This window comes from Triticum aestivum, chromosome 4D, assembly GCF_018294505.1.
Source record: "Triticum aestivum cultivar Chinese Spring chromosome 4D, IWGSC CS RefSeq v2.1, whole genome shotgun sequence".
Taxonomy (NCBI): domain Eukaryota; kingdom Viridiplantae; phylum Streptophyta; class Magnoliopsida; order Poales; family Poaceae; genus Triticum; species Triticum aestivum.
This window is the reverse complement of record NC_057805.1, coordinates 15,355,204-15,365,931: the sequence shown is the minus strand read 5'-3', so window position 1 is coordinate 15,365,931 and position 10,728 is coordinate 15,355,204. Positions and strand designations below refer to the sequence as shown.

The following is a 10,728-nucleotide window of genomic DNA, read 5'->3' as shown; positions in this document are numbered from 1 at the left end:
AATAGCCCCATCCGGTATTGGTGCTAGTGGTAGGTCGCCAAGGGGAAAAACAAATGCCGTTTTCGAATACACGGTTATGCAAATCATGAGAAACTTGTTCATTCATGTTTGTTTTGAGACATGGTTGTAAACCATCTCTTACTTTTGTCTTTTCGACGAGCCATGCTACCAACAATTTTTATGTGATGAAAGAAAGTTTCTAGCTGATTGTGGACCATCTTTTCCCCCCATTTTTTCCAGTATTTCTTGTTTGTTCATCCTCTATATCAGCTCCTTTTTTCTGTTTGCCGGTACTGTTTGTTGGGTTCTTTTCCTCTTAAATACATGGGCCTCTCCGTCTCTACAGAGCGCCTTCTTTCAAAGGACTTTGCCCCGATTGTTCTTAAAGTTGGTAATAGAGTAATGTTGTGGCGTGGGCGGTACAACTCTAGCGCGGGCAAAGTCGTCTTATTAACTCTTGCCTCTCCTCTCTCCCTATGTACCTAATGGGATTCCACCGTTTGTCCAAAGGAACTCATGCGGGCTTCAACAAGCACCGTAGTGCTTTCTTTTGGAATTCGACTGAGAATAAGCACAAATACCGTTAGGTCAAGTGGAAATTGATGTGTAAATCGAAAGGCATGGGTGGTCCTAGTATTATGAATACTTCGGTCATGAATACCTGCCTCATTGTCAAGTGGTGGTGGCGGATTTTCAAAACCCCGGAGGGCACGTTGTTGCATGACATCCTTAAGGGCAGATACTTCCCTTCTGGTAATCTGATGTTTGCTTCGGCATCAGGAGGCTCTCAGTTTTGGCGCGATTTGGTTAGGACAAGGGATACCTTTCGATCTCAGGTTAAATTTGTGGTTGGTAATTGTGTCAATATTCGGTTCCGGACGGACTGGTGGTGTGGCGACAGGCCTCTTTTTTTTGTGTTCCCGGCTATTTTCTCTTATGTTTCTCATCCTGAGATTTCCATCTCGGTGCTTGCGCTCGGTGGCTGGGATTTGCAGCTTCCTCACTCTCTCTCACACCCTGCTGAGCTATTTCCTCTGCTCTCGGAGGAGGCAGACCAAGTTTCCTGGCCTCATTCGGCCTCTGTCCGGTTTTCTGTCAAGTCTCTGTACTCTAGATTGATAGTAGGGTCCTCAAGCTCAAAATTTAAGGATGTTTGGCGCTGCAAGATCCCTCTCAAGATAAAAAAATTCATGTAGCAAGTGATCCGCGGTACGCTTCCCACGGCGAACCAAATCCGCAAACAAAATGGACCTGGACTGCGTTCTATAAGCTTTGCAAAGCTAGAAAGGATACCAACCATGTGCTTTTCAACTTCCATCTTGCTAAACTGTTTTGGTGTGGAGTGCGAGATTGGATGGGTGTGAACTGGTCTCCTTCCTCCTCTTTGATATCCGTTCCTCCTCTAGCTTGCTTTTAGGTCAAACCAGACGTTTGTTCTGGTTCGGCTTTCCGGCCATGTCCTGGGTCATGTGGACTATCAGGAATAAGTTTACTATCGATTTTTTCCTGCCAAACCCGCTGAATATATGTTCAAATTGATGTTCTCCAGCAGTGGAAATCATTGATTAAGGAGCAGGATCTCAAAGCAACTGAAGTCCTGATCGCTAGGGTGCACTCAATGACGTCTTCCTTGCTTTGGTCCACCCCTGCCTCTGCCGGCTGAGTTAGCCTTTTTTTTGGTAGTGTGGCCCTCGGGGCGTAGGTAGTTGTCCTGCATGCCGTTTCAAGCTGGTATGCCTTGTAACCGTACTTCTCACTATTTTGGCCGATGGTCGTTTGTCGTTTGTTGGTATTTGTTCCTGAACCTTGCCTGTTGGCTTTATCTATAAAGTTGGGCGTCAGCCTTTTCTCTAAAAAGCAAGGAAACTTCACTTGAGTAAAAATCTTGCCATCCATCCCTACATGTATCTTTGCAGGTGCATTCATGATCCAAACGTTTAAAAATCTAATCGTCATTTATTTCGACAAGAGTGCTATTTCTACTTTCTGGATAGTACACAGAGAATGGTTCAAACTTCATACTTCATAACATTCAATTTCACTAATGTAATGTAATTGAGAATTAACAAACTTATCAAGCAATTGACACATCAAGATCTTGTAATTTTACCTCATTGAACCGTATGATATTAATATTAGGTTGCTGATGACTTGCTGGAGCCGACACTCCCTCTGCACATTCTCTTTTCTCGAATACACACCAGTGTGCGTACTATATATTACAGAAGGGATGGGGTAGAGAGCCCCTCCACATTGGCAGTTACAACATAAGTTACAACCCCAACTCCTCCGTCAAGGAGATATGCACGCTATTCTATCTCACCTAAACCTACCTCTAGTGCCCTAAGTAAGGCATCCGCGCCCGCCTTTAGGAGGCCCGCTGTTGCCCACGTTCTCCCCTCGGCCATCACCGAGCGAATCACCCTAATGGTCGAGGGGGTTACTCCATCGAACACTGCATGCGATTAGGACTGCCCGTCTCAGTGTTTCATAACATTCAATTTCACTATCGCGTCTCAGTGTTTCCACAACTCCCACATTACAAGGATTAGGACTGCCCGCGTGTCCTTCATGCTCATGGTACAATGACAGCAGACTCCCGTTTAATAGTAGAGATAACCGAAGACAACAGCATGTTTATGTGTGCAGGAAATTGAAGAAGCACTTCAACACTACTAACTGCATGTCAAAAAAATGATCAGAAAAAAAACTCCATGTCCGCGGGAGGGGAATGAGGGAGTTGAAGCAACCATTACAACGAGTCAACGACAGCAGACTCCCGTGTAATAGTAGAGATAACTGAAGACAAAGGCATGTTTATGTGTGCAGGAGATTAAAGAAGCACTTCAACACTACTAACTCCATGTCAAATGATCGTAAAAAAACTCCATGTCTTTGAGCATTAATAGAAGCCCCTTGTTACGAGTGCAGCTTTAACATGGTTTAGTTAAAGGGAGCAGCACCACGTTGAGCACTGACTAACTACCCAGTGCATTAACAAGTGTTGGGTGTTTGGTTGACCAATACCATCCTATCCATAGGATCAAATGTGTTGTATATTTCCGAGGGCTGAGAATTCCCTAAGAAAACAAAAACATACATACTGTACAAGAAATCATGTGGATATCTATTGCTTCTCCACAAGGATTTAGATGTCACTATCATCTAAATAATTATCTGCACATGGACCACAGTTGGGGCAAATAAATAACAGCAGGGTTGCTCATTGCTAAGCAAGCAAACATACCCAAGCTTGGCGTAGCCCATGAAGTAGAAGAACCTGGAGACTAGAAACTTACAGCGGGGGAAAGACACAATAATAGAATACCTAACCCTATCGAGCAAATAACCAAATCGTTAATGGACTAGCAACGAATAATCTTACTAGCTAGTTAAAGGTGCATCATGAAAATTCTTTCTTCCCATGTGTTTATGTGGGGCATGTTCAGAAAACTTGGGAGAGGGAGACAAAACTCCTGACATACCTTTCTACTTTACTTTAGCACCTTCAAGAGCCTGATTGCACCACTAGCAGCCGTTATAAAGCACCTTCTCGGTTGATTATTGCTTGCAAGTGGCGATATTCTTCGGACTGGACCAAGTTTATGATTTGGAGTTGGAGTAGATCCATTGACTATTGAGTTACTCAGTGATAGACCTGAGCTTGCATAGGCTGGATACACCTTCAAAGGAACCCGATCTTGTAACACTGATCTCCAATATGGGAAGAAACTTCTCTTTGTATATGTGGGATCCCATCCTCCGCCTGCTTTCTTTCTCACGGCCTGTCACATAGTTCATTAGAGGTACATCATAAAAAATAAATAGAAACATCCATACTTCCAGCCAGCACCTCTCGCTTGAGATGTACTCCCTCTGTAAACTAATATAAGAGTGTTTAGATCACTATTTTAGTGATCTAAACGCTCTTATATTAGTTTACGGAGGGAGTATTATGTTGGCCAATACACAACATTGGTGTTTGATTAGATATGAATGATGTTACTGCAGTGTAGTAATTAAGTAGCATGCTTAAGCAAAATAACAAGCTGTTGAACCAGCACAATGCATGGCACAAACTCGCAACTGAAGCATGCTTTTGTTACTGCCTCCAACAATCATATTACACTGCATCTTCTTCTATCAGAATCTTTCTCACAGGCACCAAATAAATTTCAGATGCAACAGATCATTCAAGAACACCAAGGTGTTGGAAATAACAATAATGTGCAAGCCCCCTTGGTGAAGTCCCAATGTTGATGTTACTTGGAACCTACACTTTTCAGCTATTTTATTAAGCTAATTAAGACTACTTTTTATTGCATTTACCCCTTTTCTTTGGTAGAAAAAACCTGATGGACAACACATTAGGATGGCAGAGATGAACCATAGTTGGAATGCCGTGGCATTGCAATAGGTGATATGTATTTAGAGCCAACTCAAAGCTAGAATTTAGTTTCTATACATGTGTGTGAAAACACACTAGGTATTCTAGGCTAGAATTTAGATGTTTTTGTAGCTCATTTAATAAGGCAATAGAAGCTGCTTAAATCTGTCCAGGTTCAGTAGCCAAAGTCCATCAGAACACGAATGCTTGTACTCTATAAATACGGCTGAATTCGCTACTACAGTTTGCAGCACTAAAACCATCACTTTGTTGTCTAGTTAGTAACCCATTTGTGCTGCCACAAGGTGTAGGCAAAGCTGCTTGGTACTGGTGCACTAAAATCAGTATTAAGGTATACCTGTGTTTTTTTGGTGTGCTGCCGTGCCATAAGGGAGAGGTTGTCATTTCCAACGGTTGTGACCTGAACTCAAGATTAGGGCAAGATGAGTACAGTCAGAACTCACAAAAACACGGCTTAAAACGAAGATTATATTATGATTCTAAAAGCGTTCGTGGGATTTGTCAATTTGGGAAATTTTTACTTCTTTACATATTCTTAAAAAAAGTTGATGTAAAATAAAATAAAAAGAGGAAAGGGCAGATATTCTTATAGCTTTGTTTCTTTTTGCTGCCACAATATCATTACTCCTTACCGAACACCATCAGTCTATCCAAAACTAGATCAACACCAGATTTGATTATCTTTACCTTTTCCTCTGCAGCATCCAGATTGGCCGATTCCATAACTGCCATGTTTGCATCTGTAAGCCCATTATACATTTTAAAAAGAAGGGGAGAGATTAAGACTCAGTTTGTTAAATGTAAAAATAATCACTTGAGCCCGACACACCTTTGCATGAATCTCCGTTTGACTTTCTGCAGTCATAAGGCTGGCTTCAAGAAGTGGAAGACAAAATAAAATAATCAGCAAAATAACCATTTATTCACATAGAAAATTATTGTGTGAAGCAATACAAAGAGTAGTACAGGTTTACAGCGTCCATGGGATCTCCAGTGGGGCAAAATCCATACTCCTTGAGGATAGATGAAACATGTTGAAAGACCTCCACATGGGGCACCTACATGACATACAAGCTGCTGTATAAGGCAATATATGGCTAACATTGATCTACTGTATATACAATGTAGCAACTATGTAACCAATTGTAAGCAGCGAGATGATGGAAAGATTTGTTTGGAGGAGAAAACTGCAATTGTGCAATATGAGTTGGAAGGCAATAAGTGTGCAAAAAGAGTCATCGCATTCAATTCACTAGGTTTTAGAAACTACATAATATACATAATAAGAGCCAGAAATTTCCAATGTGCCTTGATCCTAGCATTTGACCCCCCCCCCGGCCCAGTAAACCCAGGCGGAGCAAGTATAACATTATTATTTTCAGTTGAGGTGAGAATTATCTTCTTGCTAAGACGGAGCAAGTATAACATTTTTATTTTCGGTTGAGGTGAGAACTATCTTCTTGCTAAGACTAGGGCATGTTTTTTTTAAACATGACTGACAATAGTAAAAATACAAATATTAAGTAAAAGGCCTCTGAGGCACTGCAGCCACAATATACAAAAATGCTTACCTCAGAATGCGCTTGAATGTATGCAGAAAGATTTTCACTGGCATAGGAAATTACATCAACAAAGCAGCCATGCGCAATCGGTAAGTGCCTTCCTTTCCTCCAGAAGCTCCGGTACCATTCCATGTGAACCTTTCTCCCATCTCAGGGAAAATGAAAGCCTCATTATGCATTTACTGATAAGGTCAAACCCATTTTTCTTACTACTGCCATTTATCTTGGAAGAACTGCCCCCACGGATCTGCTCTTGAGCAGCCAGTAGTAGAACAGCGGACTGGATAATTTTTCCATCCTCAATGTAATTCCAGAGCTCTTGAAGTAGATTATTTGTTTTACCGGCAAGCAGTCTAGTTGTGTCCAAGAAGATCTTCTGTAAAATAACAAGGAACAAAAATCTAAGTCCATTAAGCATTCATATGCAAGCAAGTAATGTTGAATAATCTTTCTATATATCGCTGTTTTCCTCCTATCAAAGTAATTACTAGCAACAGTTTTTGTATATTTTATTGATGATAATTTATCCTTTACTATAAGAACATACACTGCACATGAAGTAAGAGAAAAAGGATTAACAAATGAAAACTTTACTTTCTTTGACAAGTTGAGATGAAAGAGTGCCCGGTACTTTGTATCACTAATTTCATTATAACCTATCAGGGGTCTATGGTATGACCATAGTTACTCTTTACGTCATGCTACAAAAGTAGTAATTCGTATTGGGAGGGAAGTGAAACAGACCATTTCAGGTAGACACAGTAGATGAATAAGCTTGTAGATATAATCCAGATGATTCTGGCTGCGAGAAAGATTGTACTCCAGATTGTCCTCTAGATACTTATGCAGACAAGTATTCTCAACTGCGACATGGAGCGGGAGTAGATTCTCAATGACATCATTGCCAACTGTGCGCACATTGGCTGATGCACCATGGCGTAAAAGCAGCTTGATCATGTCAACAGAGAACCTTTCAGCAGCTTCATGGAGCACGAAGTATCCATATTTATTTATGCAGTTGGGATTGGCGTGCATCCCATAGAGCTCAGGTGCCATGCCCTCCAATACGACTTTTGCACATCGCAGGGCATTGAAACTGACAATGAAGGTTAAGGTTTGTGCGGGGATGGTAAAATAAGATGACATTCCCCGGCCTTCACAGTTCTCAAAAAATCGGAGGAAGCACCGGACACTATCTTTTACAAGGATGGGCTCCAATTCGGCATATATGTCCAAGAAGGCATCACGCACCCACTAGTAGATGAGTCCGTCACAATTGAAAAAGGTGAAAGGCATCAGTTATCCAACTAAAAGCACAACAAAATAAACTGTCTTGTGGTCTATGGAGGTTCATGTATGACAACAACAATGAAAACAACAAAACCTTGTAACCCAAGCAAGTTGGTGTAGGCTAAAGATAGAACCAAACATGAGGCACCAACAAGGAGGGAAGAGAAACTGAGAAAGTAAGGGGATCTAAAGCTAGCATGGTTCAGGCATGTGAATCCACATGTTCCTATCCAAGGTTCATATATGACAACAACAAACATATTGTTTCAGTAGACTTAAGTACCCTATAATATTACAGGGTTAAACAAAATAACTAATGTAATGGAATGAGTCATCAATCAAATTATGTAAATGAAGGCAACACAAACCTTGGGAGCAGGGTCTGGGATGATTATGTCATTTGCCATGGACTTGGCAATCTTAATATCCCTTTCTAGCATAAGCTGAAAGAGAGAATGTCAAGAGTCAGCACTGGGAAAGAAAAAATAATGGGAGAGGAATATCACACAGATGGATAGTTATCATACCTCCTCAACCTTTTGCAAATCAAAATCCTCAGTAAGTTCAAAACAAGGGACAGGGGGCTTCGGATAATCATTTCTTACTGTAATTGGTTTATCTTTACCAATAACATTATATTTGCTCAGGGCAAGTAACTCATTTTTCCGCGGTGCATCAAATTTCAGTTCCATCCTTTTTGTTTTCCCGAAACAAGGAAGTTTAATCTCGAATTATCCAGAAGACCCTGAGATAAAATGAGTCCTATCTAAAATGGACCGCGGATCACTGAAACATAAAACATATGCTGCAAATAGAAAACGATGCATTTACTCTATAAATAAATCCTGAAATGTCACAATGCAACGTGCGAAATGAAGGGCCACAAAAGTTTCTCAAATACAAGTTGAACCGAGTTGTAGAAACTCTGGTGTTGAAATCCAGAAACCAAAAGCTAAATTTGATGTTACAGTTCTACAAGTATAAACGATAGTCATCACTGGTTAGTGACTCCCACGAATACCTGAATTGCCCTTGCTGATGCCACCTGAAAGCACAACGAGACATCTTCACATGCAAGGAACGACTACCAACTAAACAAAAAACAGTAGTCGCATTTTGAGTACTATCATGTTTACTTTCATATAAAAAACACGTCATGAATCAGTGGTCATGCATACAACTGCAGAGTACATACAACTGCCAACAGAACAAGGTGCAAGAAAATTAAGCTTTCAGTCCAGTGTTCAGATTAGAGAACCGTCAGAGAGAGTTTTATACTCAGATCGGAAAGTAGATCAATCAAGAACGGCGCGACAGTGATAACTTATCTAGGAGCCAACAGTTTCATCAGCTTTAGTCGACCGTAATCCGTAAACGTAACGGAGATGGCCCGACTAACAATTTCATCAGTACTCTAGGGAGAGATTCAGCACACACACGGAAACCATACATAACAGATCAGATAGCAAACGAGAAGCAAGAGCGGGGCGCGTGCGGTGGGAAGAGCGGTACCTCGTTGGCGGCTCGCCGCGGATCTGGAAGGAGGCGACGGCGCGTACGTCGGCCGCTCGCCTCGCGCCGACACACTGTATCTGACGGCTGGGAATGGGGGAGCCTTTTTTTTCAGAGAGAGAAGGCCACGTGCGATCAAAAAGGCCAGCACGGCCCGCCCAGGTACGCCTAATACACAGGCCAGTACTCATGCCGCGCTCCTGGCCCAGACACAGCACAACAAAGGAAACGGGTCAGCCCACTGGCACGTTTAGCTCACCAGCCGGCCTAATTTTAGGCGACTCATCATTGATAAGTCTTTACGAGTGACAGGCGCCACATACTTCTCACAGAAAAAAGAGAAGCACGCATACTGCCCAATGGTATAACTTTTTAGATTTTAGGGTTCAAGCTATGGTTAAGGTCCTATTTTTTCTACATTTATACCGAAGGCTCCAAACCTTTTCTACATTTAACTTCCAACATTACAATGTAGATGTCAAAATTATGCATTTTCGCAAATAATTTGTTAATTTTTTAGGCAGTAAATGATTATTACGGTATTTAATAGATATAAATGAAATTTGAACTACAATTATATTAAAATAATGCCTACAATTTGGAAGAAAATCATATTTAAATTCTAAAGTACCTTGCATGGTAGGTGTTATCCAAGAGATGTATGGAAAACTAAAAAGTTTTTAGTTGGAAAAATTCAAACTCTTAGTTGCATTTATTTGTTTCTAAATTTTAAAAACGTAAATGAAATATCAAAAACATGAAATTTGGCCTGGCGCCATGATATGACCTCAGGGGTTTGTGTTTAAAATTTCATTCAGTTCCACAAAACTTGGGTTGAACATTGCCTAGAAATTGAAGCATCCCCGGGGAAGCATCAAAGGTTTAAAAGTGAAATTATGAGGTTTGAAGTCGAACTCACAAGGGCTTCATCATTTCAACATAAAATTTGTATTGCAACATGATATTATACTATTGTATACTTACATACCTTCATCTTTGATCTTGTTATGTAATACTTTGATTTTTCTATTTTTGGAAATAGGGAGTTAAGGCACCATACATAGTACCTATGTACAAAAAATATTGATCCCGAAGGCTCCTAATTTAAAAAAAAATGAAAATACAAAATTTAAGAGTTCATGTCAAAATTAGGCATCGTTCTGGGTTGGTTTGCTATTTTAGGCATTAAAATGAATTTATAGGTATTGAAGGGATGTAGTTCAAATTGGAACTACAAGTATATTTAAAAGCTCCTACAATTTAAAAGAGAAACAAATCATATTTATGTTTTGAAGTACCCTGGGAGATGTTAACGGAGAGATGTATGAAAAAAAAATCAAACATGTAGTAGGTTGCATTTAGTTTTTGTTCAATAGCAAAAGGTAATGAAGTATAAAAAATATAAAAAAATTCGTGGTGCCATTATATGACCCGAGGAGGTTTTGTTTAGAATTTCAAATAGTTTCACAAAACTTCGGTTGTACTCCCTCAGTGAAGTAATATAAGACTTTTTAGATCACTATAGTAATGGAGGGGTGTTGTCTTCTTGTAATGGAGGTGAGCTCCCATAAACAGTCTAGGGTTGTGCCGAGGACCGTGCTGGAATTGCTCTAATTATGTATACATAAGATTGACTCGTTGGTTTGGCAACTTCAAAATAGCACACCTTGTTAAAAAGTTTTTTTTTATGAACGGGCAACCTAAAATGCCCTTCATTTTCATTAATATTCAAAAGAAGCATGATTTACAAGAATATGAATTGAATGAACTCGGATACAGACCACCAAACACTGCTCCTCCCCTACCTGCCTTGAGTCTAGGCATTTCCCACAATTTCATCTCCTCAATGTCCAGATCGGCAACTCTAGAAGCAGAGGAGGTAATGGCATAAAAAACTCGAGACTTCCTTTCAAGTCAGATCGTCCTCATTGTTGGAACCAAAACCCTAACCCTAGC

At 40.5% G+C, this 10,728-nt stretch overlaps 1 pseudogene; it reads right to left on the bottom strand.

Moving 5' to 3' along the window:
• Positions 1 to 2,105: 2,105 nt before the first annotated feature.
• On the bottom strand, positions 2,106 to 8,863 carry LOC123095770 (uncharacterized; annotated as a pseudogene).
• Positions 8,864 to 10,728: the final 1,865 nt, after the last annotated feature.